This window comes from Solanum stenotomum, chromosome 2 (assembly GCF_019186545.1).
Source record: "Solanum stenotomum isolate F172 chromosome 2, ASM1918654v1, whole genome shotgun sequence".
Lineage (NCBI taxonomy): Eukaryota > Viridiplantae > Streptophyta > Magnoliopsida > Solanales > Solanaceae > Solanum > Solanum stenotomum.
The window spans coordinates 19,653,705-19,663,695 of record NC_064283.1 but is presented as its reverse complement, the minus strand read 5'-3'; the positions used below and the strand labels follow the sequence as shown (position 1 = coordinate 19,663,695).

At 40.6% G+C, this 9,991-nt stretch overlaps 1 pseudogene; it reads right to left on the bottom strand.

The window, feature by feature from the left end:
• Window positions 1-2,534: 2,534 nt before the first annotated feature.
• Window positions 2,535-3,765, bottom strand: LOC125855633 (putative F-box protein At1g65770; annotated as a pseudogene).
• Window positions 3,766-9,991: the final 6,226 nt, after the last annotated feature.

The following is a 9,991-nucleotide window of genomic DNA, read 5'->3' as shown; positions in this document are numbered from 1 at the left end:
ATTTGCGAAGCACATGCTTATAATTCTTTATTTGGTAAAATAACAAAAACTACGACTCAATCTCAAACTAATTTGCATAACACTTCATTTATGCCAGTTTAATTATCACTACCTTGAACAATGCCCGTTAGCGATACAAGTTACTACAAGAAGCCCCCTTACTTGAAGCTAGAACAGAGACCTTATTATTGTAAAAAGGAACGGGAATTTTGATCTCCCAGATACTTTCAATAATCCAAAGGAGCATTTTGATCTTTAACAGTAACATGGTCATATTGTCTCACAATAACTAACATGATACGATAAGCTAAAGTTAGATAATAGTTGGGCAACAGTAACAATTTCCCCTTGAACATCGATCAATTAAAATACAACATGTTTAAGCGATGAGCAACAAAACTAACTTACGCTAGATGTGTAGCTGCAAATTATGCTACATTCTTGAACATCCAGAATAACTTAATCCATACATCTGCACTTCTGAGTAAGATTCTCAAAAATCTTATGAACATCAGCAGATGTAACTGGATTTGATGGATCATGGATGCCTGCCAAGAAAATATGGACGGTAAATAAATGGCCAAAAACTATATCTAGAATAAATAGGACATACCAGTTATATAGTAGTAATAAGAGATGAGGGGTAAAGAGGATTTCGTTCATCCAATATTCGTTTAAATACCAGTTAAACAGTAATTAGTTCAACAATGAGAAGTTTGGTTCTACTTTTGCATCTCCTTCATCCAATAAACTGTTTAAATAGTTGCATCACCATTCACCACGGGCGATAACAAAACTTAGTTTGCAAGTGGAAGAACCTTCCTCATGTCCTATTCTGGAGTGGTTTGTGAACTTTAAGGTTTCAGATTCCATTGATTTACTCAAATTACAGATCAGAAATTCTAGTGTACAAACTTCTAATGTTCATGAAAGTTAGACAAGCAAAAAAATTGATGAAGTAAAAAGTTTTCATTGACAAAAGGCAATAGGATGGTGCAATATTACAAAAGCAGATGAGCTTGACAACTTTTGGAGCAAAAAAAAAGCTGGTGAGTTTTCGGAGTAGAAACTTAGTTACATAACAGAAAAACCATAGAGCTAACAAAGTCCAGGAAGTTGTCAATGGCAACGCTATTAACAGGGGAGCGAAAGCACCAACTGAACAAAAAAACTCAACATCTAGCTTTTAGGGTATGAAAAGGAGTTGAAATTCCATAAAAAAATACATATGCAAACAACCAAAATCTTTACATAGTTAATCATATCACTATACAAGTATGGATATCATCACTTCAAACAAAGGTTAGTTGGCAATATTAGAGCGGTTTCTTTATCAATACAACATTTATTGTAGCCACTTCACAGAAAAAATAGAAAAAGACCAAACAATTTCGTCTCAGGTCAGTCCAGACAGTAGTAAGCAATCTATTTCTTGCATTTATTTGTTTCTCCATCAGTATATTCATCATCATCTCTTCCTAATTTAACGCCATCATAGAAATGTTAATGCTCCTAATACGCTTCCAAGTAATCTAATGAGACAACACAAAGTTCCTGATTATTTTTGAAAAAGAAAAATTATTTACATATCTATTGAAGATGTTCATTTTATTAATGAGTGGAAGCTTCCTAAAAAAAACACTATGGAAAATTACATTTTCTTTGATAAATCCTTTTGTCATCTGAAAAAGAGCAATAGTGCTCCTAAGAAAGAGTGTAAGGTGAAAATGTTCAAGAACAACACCATTGGCTCTGCTAAAGTGTCCAGGTGCGAGTATTCAATAACATATCCAGAAAGCATAATGGCCTCGGCCAAAAGATTGAGATTCAAGGATCTAGTTAGGCTCCAGCTGAATTGGTTGAGAAAGGAAGACATGGAAGTGCTTACAAGGTGAAAGCTGATGTAACACCGGTCACTAGGAATAAGGGTCAGGTAATTTGAAAGGATGACTTAATGAAGAAGATACATCAAAATGAAGAATCTCAAATATTACTTTGTTGCTTCTATTTTTTTAGGCGATAGAGGCTAACAATTATATGAGTACAAGCAAAAATGACAGCTTGTTCAAGAATCTCAAACATATATTTATTCTTCTGTGTGAAACTTATTTTAACACCTTGAAAAAACAACTTCAAAACACAGTTTATTGAAGCAGAGTAATAGAAGAATCTTACAAGCTCTTTTGTCTATAGACAGCTAGAAGATAATTACATCAAATATCATTTAGTATATCAATCACAATGGTTATTACTTCTCAATATTATTAGATCTTGAAGAGTTTCCAGTAAGAAACTTGAAATAAAGACAATACTGATATAGTGCAGATTCCAACACAACATACCTTGAAGCCAGGTAGCATAACCACTAACGAGAGTATTTTTGTCCAATTCTACAAAACAACAAAGATGCATCACTAAGTTTGAAGGTAAATGACATATTCTAAATACTCTTTAAAAGAATCCAGTCGACTTCGGGGGTAAAACAAGAACACATAGAACAATAATAAAAAAGTAAATACAGAAAAATGACTCACTCAGCACAGAGTTGTTGTGACCCAAATTGGAGGACAAATGGAACTGAGGGAAACACCATCATAATGCGGCTGAATACTGCTATCTGCTAAGTTGAACACCCCTATGTCCAAGCCGCCTCCTTCTTCAAAGTAGAAGTTTGCACCTAAACAATTATCTATAAAATAAATATGATTGAGTTTGATTCCCGGAAATTGAGAAGCTTGGACCGAAAAAGAGGCATTAGCACCCAGGAAAAAAGCTCTGTCCCCTAATTCCCTAATTAGCGTATTTCTGTGAGCATCTAAATCAATCTTGAAAACAACAAAATTTATTGTTCCGTACGCATACGACATATCCTCCTCGTCATCATTTACAGTTGGGATGTACGTCAAAGGAATTCTTTCGTGATCATCTCGCACGCACCTTAAACCAACACCACTTTGTGCAACTACAAATAATGATTTTAGTGATTCTACGATGTAATAATTATAATCAACCAATGGTTCTAGCTGCGCTATGATACGACTACTAGCGGGTTCAGGGCCATAGACATCACAAACTTGGATGGAACCGCCATAACCGACCGCATAAAAGTTGCCATTAAAATATAACACATCACTAAAATTTCCAAAGTGGATGGTCGAAACTTCCCTCAATGACCATAAGAACATAGTCATCTGTATAAGAAGGATTGGCTGAGAGAACAACTTTCTTGACAAAGTTTCATGGAACATGAGTCTGGTTGAATTTATAAAGTTTTGTGGTATTTTGATGAGGCAGCTGGATTTGTACACCCGAAAAATGATGTAATAGACTGATTTCACTGTCTTTTTTTTCGACAGTGATAAGCCATCCCATAGACTCCATAGATCTTTTTCCTCGTGTTTTCGGAATTCTCTTTTTAAAAATCATGTCATTATAGAAACTATAGAATTTCCTACAGGTATTATCATCCTAATCACCATCATCCTTCTCGGCTAGCATTAGCCATGGAGCCCTAGGCAAATTACTGATAAAACTGTGCTCATTGGCTACCGAATGCCAGGATTTAGAGACTCTACTGAAATTGAGATAATCCTCAATCAAATCCATACGACTAAGAATTACACCCAGAAGATCACTTTGAAGTTTCGACCAATCAGGCATCTTTCAAGCCCTAGCTAGCGAAATGATTTGATAATAATATTGAGAAAATGTTAGGAAAATACCTAATTTATGTCCTCACCAACACTGATAAGATGAAGAAGCACGCTGCGGATTCTTCTTCAATCGCAATTTTGTTTGGCGATGGGACAGACGGAACTCTCCACGTACGGCGGTGAGATGGGCAGAGCTCCAGGAACACTGCACACTATCAGAGTGGTGTTTGGTTGGTAGAATAAAACAATTGACAGAAATTTATCATTTACTTGTTGGATTTTGCTTTTATTTATCAAAGGGATGATAATGGGGCGCGCGGGGCAGGGTAGGGTGGAGTAGGGCAAATTTTGTCTTCTGTGGGGTGGGGCGAGGTAGGGTAATCTTTTAGATGAAATGTTGTAAATAGCCAAAAAAAAATCAGTTAGGCTTTATAGTTATAGTAGACTCCTAATTACGATTTATAGCTACATATTATAGAGGGGAGAGAGACGAGCGAGATTGGGAAAGGAAGGAGAGAGGGGAAGAGAGGAGAAAGCCTCACGTAATTATAGCTAAAATTAAGTTGCGAGTGGTAATTAATGGAAACTATAACTATGGTAGCTAATTAACTAATATATGTTTGCTTATCTTTGTAATTTCCCCTAATCTTTAAGCGAGTGTGGATTGAGCGGAGGCAAGTTGAATTTTTTCAAAAAGATTTAGGATTTGTTTGGAAAGTCACAATGTAATTTGGTGTACCTACATTTTTTGACATTTTGGTAGACACAAAAGAAGAATTAGGTGTAATTAGTGTTTTTAAAAACGTTTTTTTGGGCCGAGTCCCGGACAAGTCTCGGGGCGGGGCGTACCAAAAATGCTTTGAGGTGCAAATTGAAGACGTAGATTCATAGGGCGTAAGCTCCAAGTGTAAAAACGTATGCCCTAGGCATTTTTTTAATTATTATTATTATTGAACTATAGATACTGATTGTGTTGCCTTGTTGTATGCGATTATAAGTCTACATGTAAGTTTCGAATTAGGGTTCCAAAGTTTGTCTTAAATAATTGTTAAAATGATTAATCAGAATCCTGAGAATGACAAACTAGCATGATTCAATGTTGAAATGCATGAGTAGACCAGGATATTGTAGATGTGGACTTGAAAATAAAGAATGGCTAAAACCTGGCATAGATCCCATCCATGATACCCCGTCTACGGACCGTAGATTAGGTTCGTGGGTGGATGCTCTTGAAAATTTTACCAAGTGTGAAACCACGGAGGTGGACTACGGTCCGTAGATGATCTACGGACCGTTTTGTACATCCGTGGTTTCCATCTGCGACCAGTATTGTTGGTCCGCTGATCAACAAAAGGGTTCAACGGACCGTAGATCAGTCTACGGACCGTAGGTCCCCTCCGTGGATGACCGTTGTAGCCTCTATCTAAAATTTTCTTAGGACTTTGTTACTGTTCGTTTATAGTCTAAAGTTTTTTGTTTAGTTGTTTAGCTTTAGTTTTGGCACTAATATCGATTCCACAGGTACGATGACACCCAAAAAGCTAGTCACCTACTCAAAACAGGGCAAGTCAAAATCTGTTGCTCGTAGCTTCAGGTTAATCGATGAGGACACAGACACGAAAAGAGATCCATCATACGTTCCTCCCAACATAAGGACTTTTCCCACTGCACCCCGAGCCACCAGAGGCACCCCCTGGAAGGTGATTCCCGACGTAGTCACTATCTCCCAGTCTGATGAGGAGCACACACTAATCGGGCCACCAACTGGGGCTGCTTCCAGTTCAGCTACTGGGTCTGCGTCTGGCTCCGAGTCTACCCATGCTTCGGGCTTTGAGTCCAGCCATGCTTTAGGGTCCGAGTCTGCCCATGCTTCAGGGTCCAACGCCAAGTTAGCCACAGGGTCCAGCCAGAATGAACAAGCGGCCTCATCTGATGAGGCTACTAGCTCAGAGTCAGTACCCATACCAAGGAATGAGAACCCTACTCTAGTGGCCGGTGAGCCAAACAGATTGTGTGTTGAGGGCCAATGGCAAATCTATCGAGATGCCAAGATGATTAATGATAAAGAGAAGATGGCCCAAATTGTTACAGAGGAGCGCATAGTCCTCACAGGGAGCTTGCACACTGTCCCCGACATTCACCAGCTTTTCAACCTTCACAAGTGTGACTGGATGGATCGAGACCCAGTGACGTGTAGCGAGGAGATTGTGCGGGAGTTCTACGTCTCCTATGCTGCCACTCTCCGTGGGTCGATCTCTAAAAAATCAAAGCCTTTAGCCTAAGATCCTCTCACGTCCACTATGGTCCGAGGTTGTTCGGTAGACATATCACAGGCTACCATTAGCCGCTTTCTCTATGGGCCTACCACAGGTCACACTTGGTCACTAAACACAGTTGAGTTTGAATACAGATGGGATATCATGCGGAGCGGTGCTTTCCAGAGGAATGTTGAGCAGCGAGAGGTTGTTATGCTATGGTTGGCTAAGTACATCGCTACTGATGGCGAGCGTGCGGAGTGGGTCACCACACCACGATTGGGTATCCGAAAGACCACATTAAATTTTACGGCCAAGTTCTTCTGGTTGTTGGTGCGTAATAGGGTGTCATCAACAAAAGCCGACAACCAACTCACTTGGGACAGAGCGGTCATGGTTGTAGCTTTAGTAGTAGGAGTGGAGATTGATTTTGCCCGCATGCTGCTAGCAGAGATTCACGAGAGGGCATTTAAGACCTCCACTACTTACCCCTTTCCATGTTTGATTTTCCAATTGTGTATGGACTCTGGAGTGCCGATCTGGCATTGTGATAAGCTGATCCACCCTACCGGGGCATTAGATTTAGGCCTCATCCGAGATGAGGCAAATGTGGCGGCATCTCGCAGAGAGCCCCAGGTTGAGGTACCTCAATTGGGGTGACCCCATTATACCAGATGTGGCGGCACCTCGCAGGCACATGGCGGTGACCCCATTATACCAGGTCACTCTGATACTGTTCCGACCTTCTCTTCTTAGGCCCCTAGGATGACTCTTAGTTCATCCCGGTCCACACCACAGTTATGAGCTATTGTTGTCCCATTGGCCAGAGTTCAGAAATTAGAGGCTCAGATGGCCACATTATTGCATCACATCCAGCCTTGGATGGAAAAGTCTATAGCCGAGTCCGAGGCCAGAATGGAGCGAAGAATGGAGGGCATGATGGACCGGAAGGTCCAGGCCGTTAATAAGCATCTTGATGCTTTTGAATTGCGAGTCCTCGAGCGACCATCCCCGGCCATAGACCTATCCTTTTTTCAGGCTGAATTAGCCAGTCTCTGGGGCCGACGTGATACCATTCTTGCCACCTCTACAGTTGAGCCTCAGGATGCACCTACTGCACTGGCTGATGATACGGTGTTGGATGCTTCATTCAGTGGGACCGTCGAGGAGGAGTTTGCGCCTACACATACCAAAGGTAAGAGGTACCGTTCTAGTCGCACTGAGGAGGATAAAGCTCAAAAGAGACAGCGTAGGCAGGAGAATGAGGCTAGGAAGGCCTCAATTTTAGATGAGGAGTTGCGCCAGTGGAGGATGCATGAGAGTATTGCAAGGGCATCGAGTTCTGCCCCAGTTGTAGAGGTCCCGCTTGTTGTGAGGGACGTTGTGAGCACCACTACTGGTGCGGTAAGAGTGATAGAGAGCACTACTGAGGGTGCTATGATGGATGATGTGGGCACTACTGAGGGTGACCCAACTATTGTTCTAGCGGTCTCCGGGAAATCGAACCCACCCGCTTGTTGATGATTCAGCGGTGCTATGCGCCACCGGTTTGCTTCACCCAATCCACTTTCTTTTTCTGTTTTTGTATGCATTGGGAATAATCACATCTATTTTTGTTGGGGGTGGGGTAAATGGATTGTGAGTGATAGGGTGAAGTCTGAGTAACCCAACTCATAGATCCTCTCGTAGGGTTTTCTTGCCTGTGTTCTTTTTCCTCAAGAGACTGTTTAATGGCATGTGTTAGGATCGTATGTGTAGAAGCATGAAATAGAAATAAGCATGATGGCTTAAAAAAAATAAAAAATATGATACCCATCAAATTTTGTGATGTGTGCTAGAATTTGTAGGCTACAATTAGCTGAATGTGTTGGCTCTTTGTGTGACATGATAATGAATCAACTTGATGGCATGACTTAAGCTGAAACTTGAACTAGGTAATCTGATAATCTGATAATGAAACTATCTGTCAAGAGTGTGTGAGTATAGTTGAGTGTTCAGACAGTTTTTGTGCAAAACTAGAACTTGCCCGNATCCTCTCGTAGGGTTTTCTTGCCTGTGTTCTTTTTCCTCAAGAGACTGTTTAATGGCATGTGTTAGGATCGTATGTGTAGAAGCATGAAATAGAAATAAGCATGATGGCTTAAAAAAAATAAAAAATATGATACCCATCAAATTTTGTGATGTGTGCTAGAATTTGTAGGCTACAATTAGCTGAATGTGTTGGCTCTGTGTGTGACATGATAATAAATCAACTTAATGGCATGACTTAAGCTGAAACTTGAACTAGGTAATCTGATAATCTGATAATGAAACTATCTGTCAAGAGTGTGTGAGTATAGTTGAGTGTTCAGACAGTTTTTGTGCAAAACTAGAACTTGCCCGGTTAGTCCTGCTAAGACTCAACAATCTAGAGGTTAGGAAGTGATCATAGACCATTGTTCTGATAAGTCAGCAAATTGCCTGAAAGAAGGATCTGACCAAATGAAACAAATGCTCCCTTTGATCCAAATACTTTGAGCCTAAAATAATACCATTTCTTTCTAAATCCCGAAATCACCTTCCTATAATTGACTATGTTGGCCCCGGTCCCTCCTTGGACATGTGCACCTCGACCTAGGCCAAAAGCCTAAGTTGAGGGTGGCTAATGTAAAAAAGTAACTTCAATCTTGGCCTTGACCCGACATCGGGTATTGTGCACCTCAACCAATGGAAAATCTATAAGTTGGGGTGGCTATGAAAGAGGAAACCAAAAGAAAATGGGTATGAAAAGAGTTTGATGTTGAAAAAGAGAGGAAAGGATGTGACTTGTTGAAAGCTAAAAGAAAATTAAAATAAAATAAAAGTAAAAAAAGCTACAAATTATAAAGTCACATCCGTGGTTGAAGAAAATCAAGGGAAAGAAGGTAAAATGGTAGGATGGCAAAAATAGGGCAAAAAGAGGTTGAAAGCCTAGTGTAATGTCAAGGAGGGCAGAAAGTCACTAATAAGTACCCAAATGTACCACACCTGACCCGGAGCCTACTTTACAAGCCAAGAAAGTCCTACAGTGATCCTAGAGTCTAGTTTGGAGAGTCTAAGCAGTGAAAATAAGGGCAAACCTATGGTACTGAGCACTAACTGTACTTGAAGTTATTTCTGAGTGTGAGTGTTCAATGAATCCTTGTACTCAAATTCATTAGTCATTGTGCGAAGAAAAAAAAGGGGCATTTCGTTTGAAGTAAGGTCACTTAGTATATTGTCGGAGAGTTGGTACCTTAGTGATAGTGAAACAGTGTATGCTGTGTGTTGGTTGGTCAATCGTTGTCATGGTTTGATCCGCATGAATTAGCTTATCGAGTCTAAGAGAACAAAGTTTGTACCCACAAAGAGAGTGGGGTAGAAAGCCATGTGATTGCTTGTGTTTGAAATGCTTTCTTTTATACAAGTGTCGTTTAGAGTCTTAGTGTGTCGCTTGAGGACAAACAATAAGTTTAAGTTGAGGGTGTTGATATACCGTGAGTTTACGGTATTTCTAATACACTTCACTTACAAGTTGTGTGTGTCTAGGGCCTTTTTAGATTGGTTTTTATGTGTTTTTATCATGTTTTGCAGGAAAGATGTTCAGGTGCGAAAGTAAAGGGACAATTGAAATAACTGCAGAAAGGGCACCTACGAAGGTGATCTACGGACCGTAGGTCCAGTGACGCCCGTAGGTGATGGCCGTAGATCAGCAGGCAAGGCATGGAAGGCAAATCAGGGAAATCTGACAGAGTGTGGAACCACGGTGGCCATTGACGGTCCGTAGATTGATCTACGGACCGTACTGTTGATCCGTAGATTTATACTGCGAGGGTTCCAGTACTTGATTTTTGAAGATTCCAAGTATGGAGCTACGGAAGGGGATTGACAGAGTGTAGATCGATCTACGGTCCGTATTGCAAGTCCGTTGTTTGCTTCAGAGAAGCTGATTTTTGGAGGCTGAAATATTTTCTAAGTCCTAGCTGACGGAAGGGACTCATGGACCGCAGATCCATTGATGGTCCGTGAGTCAGTCTCGTGGAATGAAGACGCATGCCTGAACACACTTTCTTTAATTTGTTTCCC